Source organism: Solea senegalensis, linkage group LG18 (assembly GCF_019176455.1).
Source record: "Solea senegalensis isolate Sse05_10M linkage group LG18, IFAPA_SoseM_1, whole genome shotgun sequence".
Classification (NCBI taxonomy): domain Eukaryota; kingdom Metazoa; phylum Chordata; class Actinopteri; order Pleuronectiformes; family Soleidae; genus Solea; species Solea senegalensis.
In genome coordinates this window covers 10,560,055-10,573,739 of record NC_058041.1, presented here as the reverse complement: position 1 = coordinate 10,573,739, position 13,685 = coordinate 10,560,055, and positions in this window count along the sequence as shown.

Sequence of the window (13,685 nt, the reverse complement as noted above, 5' to 3'; positions counted from 1 at the left end):
CAGCTAGACTGGAAACTGATTCTGACGACACATCTGCCAGGAAAGTACCATCGTTTGACACATCCAAACGTGACCTGCTGCAGTGGACACTGGTCACTGACAGCAGATGGTCATTTCTTAATGCAGAGGTGTGTGTGACATATACAATTCTCTTTCTCAGCTTTTGAAACCAGTGGCCAACAGCACAAACACATATTGTTCTTTCCTTTCACCCTCTTGTGTGTCACCTAAATTATTGTCCATGTAATCAAGGATTTTAAGCATGTTTAGGGTTAGTTTATTATTCACTATATTGGAAGTAATGAGCAATTCAAATTAACTATGAGCTTCTAGAGATACACACAAGCGTATACTCACTGATGTGAGCAATAAAGCTAAATCTCACTCCAAATATTCTAACTCTAATGTACACATACTTGTTATCCCATACATATGTGCATCAACACTACAACAAGCTTGTGCCAGCTGTCCCACAGTCACTGTTTGTGCAGCATAGTCTTTAAAACTCTTGTATTGTGTCGCTTCCCACTCTTTCTGACATACAGTTTATTAGAAAGACAAACAACGCAGACATGTAGGGAAAATCTTAACTGTTTGCCTGTTTACCTTCATAATTAATAAAATGTTTAATTTGCTCATGCAGTATTTGTCCATTAGCTATGTGTATTCAGCAAACTTGTTAACTCTTGTTCCGAAGATGGTAAGCAAAGATGTTGGAGTAAATATGGAGATAACGCAAAGTGAATATGATGTTTAAGGAAATTACTGGAAGAATATTTGTTGTTTCATTTTTTGGACACTAGTCTGTGCATTTTAATTCTAATATGAACCATACACATACACACAATTAAATGACTTCAAAAATTCAAGTTAAATCTATCTTGCTCCCGACACTGTCAAGAGAGTTGCTGTATCAGCACAATAAACTAAATCAAATAAGTCATAAATCTGAAAACCCTTCGCTCATGCCGATGTACAGGTGGCTTAGCTCTCGCTACTTTCTCCATCTGTGTTTTCTCTCCCCGATCTCTACTCTGTTCCATTAGATTCATTTTATTCTCATAGGCCCTCTTCCTCCCTGGCAAGCGCATACTTTCATTTTCCATTTCTTTTCCCCCCGCGCTCCACCTCTCTTTATGTTCCTTCTCCAACACCAGAGCCATTCCTAAAAATTCTTTTTCTCCTTCTGCCAACTCTTATATTTATTCAATAGAGAGGTGACCAAGATAAAGCTTCACTTCAAAATTCCTCTGTGCAGTTTTCTCATTTGTATTGGCATCCTATAATTTATACAAACGTTCAATGCATTCTCACTGTGTATTTAAAGGGGCACTCCATTGACCTGACACACAAACAGTGTTTAATGTTATTTATGTATTTATAAGCAGGTTCAAGTCATGATTTCAGTGTCTGACAGTGTTGCATACAAGCACTGGATATTTGGCCGAAAAGCAAATAAAAAATATGCTCAACAAACATTTTACTGAAACACACAGTATCCTCCATTTTTGTGACTTTCCATAAATAGCAACGTTGATAGGAAACCTAATCCAAGTGGCACTGTAAAGAGGAAGTAGAAAAGGGTATCACAGTAGGTCCTCCCCCATAGAGTCCACCATTTTGTATCATTATGTTTGTATAGTAGCCCAGAATGGGAAACTCAAACACTAGCTCTAGGATGGAGAGCCTGAGGCCAAAGATATTCAGTTAGTCACATTATGCAACTTTGCCACTAGATACCACTGGCCTTGTAATAAAACGGGCTTATTCAACATTAGCGTTAGCACAAAAGTTCTTAATTTTTTGGTAAAAAGAAATTGGGTGAAGTGGAACTCTATACCTGCCGTTATTCAAAACAAACCTCAAGCTGTGATTACAAATCTACACTGTATTAAGTGAACTTTTATGTATTGTGGTAATGCGTTATGATGTTGTAATTATTGAAGCTTCTCTTTTAACTGCCCGGGGATGACAAAGGGTAGATAACTGTAGTGCATGTATTTATAATTTCACATTGTTCATGTAAAATGAAAGCAAAGGTGAAAAAATCTAATTATAATGATTGTACTCAGTTTCTGTTTATTGTTCCCCCTAAATCATACACACTGGACCTTTAATTTGCACTGAGGGAAAAAAGTTTAGACCATTTTGCAAACTAAAAATCAGGATATGTCAACCTCTGCTAAATTCAACCACCTGTTTCTACATTTGTCATTTTCAAATCCCCCCTCCCCTTTATCATTTTATACTGCTTTGTCCTCCACATGAAGGTCACAGGGAGCTGGAGCTGATCCCAAAAGACTTCCCTGGACAGGTCACCAGTCCATCACAGAGCAAACATAGACAGACGAACAACCACTAATTCTCACATTCACACCTATGATCAATTTAGAGTGTCAAATTAACCTAATACCCAACTGTATCCAGAGATAACCCATGGGTACACGGAGAGAACATTACAACTCCCCCAACCTTATGAGAGTAAGATAATAAACTGCTGCAGTGTTCTTCAAAGGGTTATCCCTGTTTGCCAATAGTGTCTGCTCTGAGTGGATTATCTTGTGGGTTTTTTGTGAGCCCTCATTCCCTTTAACACCGCTACATCAGTAAATGGAATGCTCAACATTAAGGACTTCTTTTGAGTTTTTGTCATTCAAAGATTGAAGGCTACTTGAGTGGTTCTATTCGACACTATACAACTTCAGTCAATTCATTTCCCGTTAGTGCTCATAGTGGCCTGGCTTTTCTTTCAAGTCCAACCTTAGAAAATGTTCGCAAGATCTCTTCCTCTTTGACCTGCTATTTTGCCTTAAGCTTTGAAAAGAGATTTCTTCAGCTGGTGGAACTTCCTTTTTCCCATCAGCCACCTGCAGGTTCATCTGACTAACCCCTAGGAGTTAGTTGTTCTTTTGCAGCAAGTGAGGTCTATACAAAACCCATCTAAAAGGTCTCCTACATATTGACTCATTCCAGCTACACACACAAAAAAAGCTCTTGAACCTGTGAGTCAGTCTCAGCAGCTATGGTGAAGAATTGGCCAGCTGAGCCATAAAGGTCCACTACGTGTGGAGAGCTGAGCAGAGTGGGCCATTTTGGGCTCAGACTGTTTGATCCTGAAATGTTCATATGACTCCTGAGATTTCTCTCAGGAGGCTCACAAACAGGCTTTGTGAAATCAGCCGCATTTATCACTGATGCTGCACTTGCACAAAAACGTGACTGCATTCTTAAATAACAACTAATAATTGTAATGCAAACGCCTGTAAGATACAGTTAGGACATTATGAGCAAGTCAGTATTATCTATTTGGTTTTCACACTAACGGTGTAAAAAATGTTGAAAGAACGCAAGCGGTGACACATTTCTAATATTATTCTGTCTTTTTTTCATGCATTTTGTGACAAATGCTGCATTCTAATTTGTTCTATTGGCTACAAATGCCTAGTATTTGGTATCCATGTGACGATAGAGGCTTTAGTTCATGCATATAATCAGAAATTGACTGTTCTGCAAATAAATAAATAAATGTGGTTATAGAGAAAGGTCTTTTGACTGAGACGTTGACAATACTGTGATTGAAGTAGAAGTTAAATGGACTCAACATAAGTCAAAGTTTGATATCTAATTTAATGTTTTACTTAATGTTAGGTAAATACATTTCGAAATTGGGTTTATTTTATATTCATTAAGTACACAATCATCCAAAGTTTCTCTCTCCATGTCTCGGATGATTAGGTACAAAGATGCATATTTCTCACTCAGAACCGACATCACTGAAGGGATATGAGATATTTCACCTTAAATCAGGCTTAAGTCCAGTCACAGTAATGGAAGCTAATACTCTAAAGCCTCTTCAAGCTTAACCAAAGTAACCTTATCAGTATGTATGAGTGAAAACCATGAAGTATTATAGGAGAATGATCAGGGTTTTGGATTATCCAGGTCACAGCACAAATTGCAATGACCTGTGGTCTACGTGGAATGAAAAAATTAGGAAAAAAATGCAAATAAACGTAGGATACCAGTTTGGGTAGATTCTGTTTTGTGAAACGTTAGAATAAAAAACTTGGATATTTGTTCAGATATTACATTTGAAATTTAAAATACAAAGACTAAAACCCTTTAGCTTTGCTTCAAAAACAAAAGCTAGTTATACAGTATACGCTTTTTTCCCTCGCCACAGCTGTCATTTAACATATTTTATTTAAGCTAAAATGACCCATAATATTTAGAGAAATGGCTACCGTGGTTAAAAAGGATTTTAATTATAGTCCCACAACTGGTTTGCCGATTGTTGGTTTCTCTTTATATGATGTTCTTGAATTTCTCTGTTAAGTGCCTTGAGATTGCATATTTTGTTATTTGGCTGCAAACAAACAAACAAAAAGGTTTATTAAACTGAACTAATTAAGATTTTGTTGTAGTGGAAACATATCCATAGGGAAGTAATCCCTAAGACACCACCGGTGACATTCTGTTCCTGTTTGTTATGTTTATTCAGTGAGGTTTGGTCTTAATTGCACACTCTCACGCTATGTCAGCCTGCAAATGTAAGAACATTTCATGAAGAACTATTGTGTACGACCGTGACCCTCATGTGGAGGATACAGCGGTAGACGGTGGAAGGATGGACTATTGTGTACGACTAATCCCAAACCTTGGGACGTATCGCTGGTGAGTCTGTGACATTTATCTAAAAACGCTGCTGTAGCTAAGGTCAGAATACTGACAAACTCGTATTAAAAACAAACACAGCAATGTTAATGTTTACAATATTTTGAAGTTACAACTGTTGAGAGAAGTTGAAAGAATTCAACTCAAGATAATGATTGTGAATCTTATGGTGGATTATAATTATAGGCCTGTTTGTACCACATTTGTGGCAAACTATCAAGTAGATGTTGAGATATTGTAGCCTGACCAAAGGGACTGGCAGACAATCTGTAGAGCTCTGCCCCTATTGTGGTTAGTGACCCTGAAAAGTACTGCCTGAATAGCAACTATTCAGGCAGTACTTTTTCTTTTGCAGATGTCTTAGCACTGTAGAGATACAGTAGTGTTTGGCTTGAAGGGAGGACAAGCCTGGGTCTAAGGTTTAAGTGCAGAAATGAGTCTGAGCCACAGCTGGCATGGAGTCAAAACGGAATCAGGGCCAAAGGAGAATCATAGCTGAATCAGTTGTTGCTAGTGTCAATCTGGTTGAAGAGCTGCTGAAGAAATGGAGCTGAGATTTACCCGATGCCAGAGACAAATATGAGCAAAGCTGTAACTGGTGCTCACGCTGGAGATGAGTAGGAGTTGATGTCAGAGAGGGAGCCTCGCTTTTTACCGAGAAAGCAGGAGCTGATGACGAAGAAAAAGATGAGTGGAGTCTGAGTTGCGTCAGAGTGGAACCAACCAGATAATTGCTGGAGAAGAGCCAGAAAAAAAAACTGCCAGAGTCTGTGCTGAAGTCAGAGTGTGTACTGGAGTGGGGGAGGAGAACTGAGATGAAGAGGTGTAGGAAACTGGGGATTCATTTAAGTGTTCTTTCTCGCTCCGTTTTATTCCTTTCCTGATCTTAGTGGTTTAGTGTGTAGGATTTAGTGGCCCCTCTGAGCGTGTCTTAGGAATCTTTGGTAGCCTACAGGTAACATAAAAACAAGGAAGGCCCTCTCGACAGTTAGTGTTTGCTCTGTCCGTTCTTGCCCTCTTTAAAAAAACATAAAAGTGTTACTACATCTGTCTGACTCCTATACAAAGGGCTCACTCTAAGGTTATTAAAACATTAATATGTCGCCTAGACATTCAGACCTTTAACAATGTGTTGAATTTAGAAACAGTGAGCAGTGAGAAGACAATGGCATCTTGAAGATCCACATCTTACCGTATGACTGATATAATCTTTTTTTTCCAGTGAGCTTGTTGAGGTGAATGTCTTAAAGCTGTTTGCCGACAGCTAATTATATTTACTTCTGATTTTACTCTTTATGGTGACAAGGTCTTTTAATCCTTAGATCCTTCTTTTATTCTTTTTACTAATGCATCTCAAGGTCTCTGGGTAAATGATTCACTCTTCTGTGTGTGTGTGTGTGTCAGCCATGCAGAGAGGAGCATTCACAGTATTTATTTATTTTATGTTCATTACAGTTACAGTTTATGTTACAGTTACAGTTATTACTATATGTTCTGCATGTGCACAAAGTCGCAAGACCCAAGCTGCTGAAGAGCAGGCTCTTATCTTACAGCTCCGGTCTTATCTCTGAAACTTAACCTCTACTGTAGCAGCCATATCTGTCCCTATTTGTGAGCTGCAACCAACATGGTAAAAGTGTTGTGTGTGTGTATGCATCTGTGCCCCAAATCCTTATGATAAAGTGGTCACATAAGTGCATAAAATTATATTGTCATGATTTTCTTTTTTATCTTATATTCTTTTGCCTCTGTAAGGTTACACTTGTACACGTTGTTCTAAAGGGCACAACATATTTTGTTGCTTAATTTGCAGAATGGAAAAACACTAATAAAGTACTGGAAGGAAACCAGACAGGTTTCCAGACATGCACCATTTGCTTACATTCATAAATGTGTTCTGAAAAAACATCTAAAACAACACAGAAGGGTATTTCTTTCTACAATGCTGTCTAGTATTATCTTGTATATGTCTTTCTTCTTTTCAAATTAGTCATCAGTGAAACATTTCCTTATTCACTGATAATAATACTGACTGTCATAGAAGGGATTTTAAAGGTTGATTACATGCTCTGCGCTGATTACAGAATCTCGTATCACTTGCAGAGGTGTTGATTAAATGTACCAGATAGATAGATATCATCATTACACTGATTATTTCATACCAAACCCAAACAATCATGGTGTACAGTGAAATGGCACTGTAACCCCCAGAAAATGACAACTATATTGTTTCATCACTTGTATGTTTGTGCTGTTGAACTGAACCAGGTTTGCTGTTTTCCTTTATTACTAAGATAAGCTAAAGAACCACAGACTGTGGCTCTTGTAACAAATTCAAAGCCTAAATTAATATAATTTAAAAATCTAGGTAAATCCTATTCCAGTATTTGGTGAAATTATGCTATCTTTACAATTTAATTAACTTGATTGGTCAATTGAAACAAGGAAATTGCATTTATTATTGGTTAGTGCTACAATAACCTCATTGATAAGACCTTTGAGACCTTACCTATGAAACATCGAGACATTGCCTATGGATTAAAACTCAAATTGACATTCACGTCATCTGTAAATGAAAAGTCATCCATTTTACACCACAGTCTTTGACCATTGTGCAACCTACAGACTGCCTCCCTCTCTTTTACCACTAGCTTCTCTTTTGTTTCCTTTTATTGTAACAGTTCATGTAACAAATGCTGGCGTGGAGGCACAAATGGAATGGAACCAGTATGTGGCTTGTGCTGATGAGGTGGCCTGTGGCCGTGACTGTGTGATGGGTCAGATTGGAAATTTAACCAGGCTGCCAGGGAAGGTAATTGTTTTCCATGGATGGCAAGGGTTACAGGGAAAGCTGAAAGAAGAAACAGGGAATGAGAATGGAGCCAGGGGAGGTAAGCAACGTAAAGAGCCATTCTCTCCTCCTCTCTTCCACCTTCTTCTGTCATTTGGATAACTCTGTCCCTCCTCCTTTTTTCTTCCCTTTCCTTGTCCTCATCAGATAAGTGAGGACGCCTTCATTCTAAAGGTGCTACTAGATATCTCCAATAACAGCGTGTGTTTGTGTGTGTATGTGTGTGTATGTGTGCCTTCTTGACAGTTATATGAGCTTGTCATCGTGCTCCTCTAGATCAATGGAGCACAGTTGCCTAGCAACCTGCTGATCAGGAGGAAGGAGGCAGGGGAGAGAGAGAGAGAAGGAGCGAGCAGTGTGAGATTAGAAAAGAGGGAGATGGAGAGGTCTGGAGAGGGAGGGAAAGAAGGAAGAAGTGGGTGAGATCAACAGTAAGGAAAGCTGTGGTTAGATGACAAAAAAAATAAAACAGGGGAGCTTAGTGTGTCACATCTGTCTTTGTGTGCGGGGTGAGGAGGTGGGAGTTAGGAAGTGGAACATAGGGTGTGAAGGCATGAATACATACAGGTATGTGTTTGTGAGCGTGTGCGTGCACAGCAGTTTGGAACTGATGAGTTGGTGTTGATACTATCATGCTGAAATAGAACATCAAAGCACTAACATAGTGACGCCAGCAGCACGCGCTCACTCATTTAGCTGCTGATTTAATTATCTTTATCTTAAAGGGGAACAAAGTGGTTAAATGCACTGCGTTGGGAGAGAACGGCGGTAGAGATAAACAGCGGGGAATGAGTGGGGGTACTGGGGGAGGATGGAGAGGCAACTTGGAGGGAGATGAATTTGGACAGGAGGAAATGAGGAGGGGGAGACAGGCATAAATAAGGAGGGGAGGAGGAGAGCAAGGACAAGGGGAAGGGGATGAGAGAAAGATGGATGGAAAAACAGTCTGATGATCAGGTGTTCGTTGGCCTCATGAGAGATTCACACATATGCTTCAGCTCGTCTATGATATTTACACAGTCTCTCTCTGCCAGTGACAGTAGGAGAAAGGAGGAGGAGATTAAGGGAGGATGGGGTGTCATTACAAATGAAAAAAGAGGGGGGTGGGGGTGGAGGAATAGCTGTACATCCCAGAGGTATACTCTGTTACTGAGTTAGAATAACATGTGGAGGCAGAGTGGCTGTTAAACTTTATGGAGGATTGAAAATGGACAATTAGCATCTCAACGATTTCACAGTCACCTGGAACATTCTCCCCCGTTGTCATAGAAACTCTCCTTTCCCCGTTCACACTTTCTAATTTGTGCTACCCCTCTTCACTTTGTCACATACTTGCACCTGCACACACAAATGGGCCACTTTATGTTTACCATGAATGCAAACTATATTGTGTGTGCATCTGGGTCTCTGTTTTCTGTTGAGGGGAAAACTTGACTCCTGACTTCAACTTCATCCAACACCCTTAGAATGAACGGAACACTGTCTGCAAGTCAGGGCCTGCACCCAACATCTGCACTCAACCTCCCTAATGATCCTGTGACTGAATCGAAGCAAATCCCTTCAGCCAGGTTTTAAAACCAAGCCTTCACCCCCCGAAGAAGAGAGGAGGCCATTATAGCAGCAGATGTATGTCCATGATCATAGTGCTTTCACAAGAGCCAGCATCTGGCTCTAATTCTATTCAGAACCCTGGTGCTTTCTATGAACCAGCCTGTGTTTATACTAATTAAGTGTAACCAAAGTTCCACCGTTGTACGTTATCAACGGCACAATGCATGTAGAAACACATCAACTCATCATTGAGCTACTGTGAGCTGGGATTCAGGGGTCACCATCAAACACAACCGTCCACTGCATGTTTTTCATTTCCTTAGCCATTTTCACCAACATTTGGTTTAGGAACTGGAACCGTGCCCGAGCTGTGCTGATGTGAAAGGGCTGTAAGTGTTCCAATAAACCAGTATAAACAATATCAAGACCCTGTCTAGTAGTGTTGTCGTCAGGACCACACAAACAAGACCAAGATGAGAGTGCAACCAAAACCCAGGCCAAGACTAATTCACTATAACCCCTTCCTTGGCCCTGGTCTTGTTCTTGGCACTGTTTGGTTTTGGAGCTTTTTTGTGTGGTCTTGTGTGGTATTTTCTGGTGTATTATAGATAATAGTCATTGTGGCCACAGTAATAAGACCTGGTCAGTGATGAACAGATTTTTCTGGGAGCAACAGCTGGTGTGCCGACACTTTGTTTTCTTTTTGTCATTTTGTCAATCCTGCACAGAAACCAGTGTTTATTAAAATTGAAATGTCTTTATCTAATATCAGCAGTCAATTCCTTCAGATATTGCCTCACATTGCTTCACTTTTGATGTCCAACCACAGGCTACATGGATCATTTATTTTGCAGGATGCAGCTCCCGAATTGAGATTGAGCCATTATTTGTATTTAATGTATTTCATAAAAAACAAAAAAACACAATTTATTGTCTATTTACTTTGAGTAAATTTTTTCCTTACTTTATTTCATTCCTTCACTCTGTGAGGCACATGTGGCTTCAGGCAGTAAGGCACTGGAGTGTTCTCCATGTATGCTGTGCAGTTATTATGGCATTGTTGAGGCCACAGGGGTCAAAAGGTCAAGGGTGGAAGGTAAAAGGTGACTATGTTTTCCTTGTTACTGGTTTCCGTGTTCATTATCTGCTCGAAACACTGTTCCGTTGCACAGAACTGCTCTGAACCCTGACCCTTAACTGTAGGCCGTGGAGTGCCGCAGGCTGAGAGTGGCCACATTGCCATGACAACCTATAACGGCTCATAGGTCAAGATTTATGGTCACACCAATGCACACAGACACACAAGAAGCTCTCTGTTCACACACAAGCAGTGGCGCGAAGGCTAATAAACTATAGATCTCGACTTATTTTTTCCCGATATTGCCACCCCTCCCCATTTCAGTCCACATCCTCACCTACTTCGGTTCACAATCAGACTAGCTTTGTGTGGTCCTTGTCGGTCACTCTTCATCTACTGGTCAGGTGATCAATGCTAATGCCTGTTGAGAGATCTAATGACACACAGATCCATACACAGATGGACTGTGCATTTGGTCTTCTTGCTGCATGTGTGTGTGCGTGTTTAAGAGTTTGTGCATGTGTGCAGGCATCAGTATGTATGTGTGTATGTGCGTGTGTGTGTGTGTGTGTGTGTGTGTGTGTGTGCGCACATGAGCTAATGCTGTTAGTGTTTAGAAATTGCAATCCTTTGATGAGGACAGGTCAGCGCTATTGTTATAAATGAGTGTAAGATTGCAGGGAGGTGACCTCTTCTGCTTCACACACAGGGACACACACACACACACACACACACATGCACACGTGGCTGTTTGCACTATTGGCAAGTAGAATTAGTAAATGTATGAGCTACACAGAAACTCATTACAACACGATTAGAGACAAACCTCCCATTTAATCTCATTTAGAAAAGGGTGGTTTCCTGTCAAACACACTAACATACACGCACTAACTCACTTATGATACACACACACATTTTTACTTGCACAAGCACCGCCCTCTCTTTATGAATGACAGCAGACAGTGGTCTGTGTGACTCACAAATGACACTCTCATAATCATGTACTCTCACTGCTGTGTAGGTTCAGTGTTTTAAATGACTCAGGAAGTTGTCAACGTACAGTATATATATTTATAATCCTCATTAAAACTCGAGATCTCCACATGGCGTAAAAGCTCCTCCCTATCTCATCTCCCTGCTATTTGTCACCATTCACAGCTCAAACTAGGTAAACCTCACAGTCTCGAGCTCAGCCCCAAAGAGTGAGCACAAACTGACTGTCCGCACAAAATATGGGCGTACAAACACACACACACACTCACACGAACCCACTGGATGCTGACAGATGAGTTTTTATTTTTGGCTGTATGTTTTCTCTGCTGGCAGTTCAGACACGTTTTTACCCCGTGCACAAACGCTCCTACACACAAGCACACATAAAGAAAATATTGTATGTACACACACATGCACGCACGCACGCTCACACACACACACACACACACACACACATATACAGTGACCTTCTCTGTGCTGAGTAGGCAAAGAGTCAGGGGTCAGTGCCTGCTGTCAGCCTGTCAGAGAAAAGAAGGGTGAGGGGAAGTGAGAAGAGGAAGAGATGGAGAGTAAATGTGGTTGGAGGAATGTACAAAATGGAGCTCGTCCGGCTCATCATTCAGTAAAAGACTAATGCAATCAGAGGCAGCCGATATCTGTCATGGTTAATGTTGGCTGATAGTCGCAGCAGTTTAAAATGCTTATGGTATAATGCATTTCCATGTGCCTTTTACAGAATGATGGTGCATCACATCATTTTGCATATTGCTCGTAACCTGCTCAGCTACATACTAAATATGGCCCAGGTATGGCTGACTATTTCCATGGTTGTCAACAAACAAGTTCCATTTAGAGAGCCAATAAATAATTTGCTATAACAACTGGCTTCATTGCAATTTTACCAAGCAACAGCAATGCTTTTAAAAAGGCCACGTCACAGGGTTTAATCTAGCAATCACATTCTCAGAATCAATTTTCTTTTGAAATGTGTTCATATTTTTAAGAATACCATTACTGCAGAAAAATCCTGTGTGGTATTTTTTGTGAGTCATGAAACTGTTTCAATTATTTCTTTAAACAAGTGAAAAAAAATGTTCATGACAATTAATTTTGTTTCAAGAATGACTTTTGTTTAGAGATCTAGTGCAGTGTTATGCGTCATTTTGTTTTCGAGCAAAACACTGAAACATATTGTTATTGGAAATCTCTATTTTTGTAAACAGTAATTAAGTATGCTGAGCAGACATGCTTAAATGTTAAGATTTATACATAAATCTTTTTAAAGGTAAATGATTACGTGAGTAGTTCATTTCCTATCAACTCTTTATTTTTGAACTAAAATTATTATTTTCTGCAAGAGAATTTTATCTTCTGTCTCTCTCAGTGCTAAAAAAAACATGTTTGCACCAGCATTTTCCAATTTGTTTTTCATTGCGCAGGGAAGAGATGGAAGAAAGTTATTATTTTATAATGCCATTTTATCCAAAAGGTCAGACTGGCCTAGGAATGGGGGAAATACAGAGGGGAGGGGAGGGGGGATTAGAGTTTGAAGGGGTTTAAAGAGTGGTGGTGGTCAGTCCAATGGGAAACCAGGTGCTGATGTTGAGATAGTTTCCATAGTAACTCCTCCTCCTCCCTGTCTCGTTATCACACCTTCCCTCTCAAACACTCCCTTCACACATAAGAACACACACACAAGCATGCGCTCCGCTGTATGCACATACCTCCCTTCTTTAGCTCGGCTTTGGTCTCTGTGGTCAACCCCCCCCCTTCACCCCCTCGCCTTTAATATCTGTACCTCAAATCAATTTCAGCCATCGTGTTCCAGCTGTGTGGTCATATGATATATGTGCATATAATCCGCCTCTCTGCCAGTTGTCTGCCTTACTGGAGTAAATACATTACATGCATAAGCAAATACTGTATCTCATAGCACCATAAAGGCTGGACAGACGCTACAAAGCTCTGCTCACAGATAAAGATGAAAACTACTGTACAAAATCAGCTGAATGCTGCCCCATTCATCGTGTCTTCAGTGTGGGTCTTGAATTGGCATCTCCAATCAGGTCAGGGTTGTTCTTTTTACAAGAGGCCCCAGCCTTTGGTTGTCAATTTCCAAGCTTCACTATATGCCTCCTCCTTCAACTACAGCACTCAGTGAAGATGAGTGGCAGAGCAGTGTAAAAGGAGTAGAGCAAATGTGTTTTCTGCTAGCCAGAAACAGACAAACACTGATCCAGATAGAGGAAGCAAGTGCAAAAGAGCAGCTGCAGCAGCTGGCAGTGGGAATCCAGGGACAGCACCTCTGAGCTGGGCTCAACACAGCTGGAATACTTCCCTGAGACGAGAGTGTGTGAGAAATTGTATGTGTGACTGCTAATCAACTTGCATGAATGTTAAGACATGTGAAGCTCAAAAAGTATGTGGAGCCTATCGGTGATTCTCCTGCTGCCTGAAGCAGGGTGTGCGTCACAAGAATCAAATAAAGTGGAGACACTTGCATTCCCAACTGCACATACAGGAAGTATATCTCTGCAG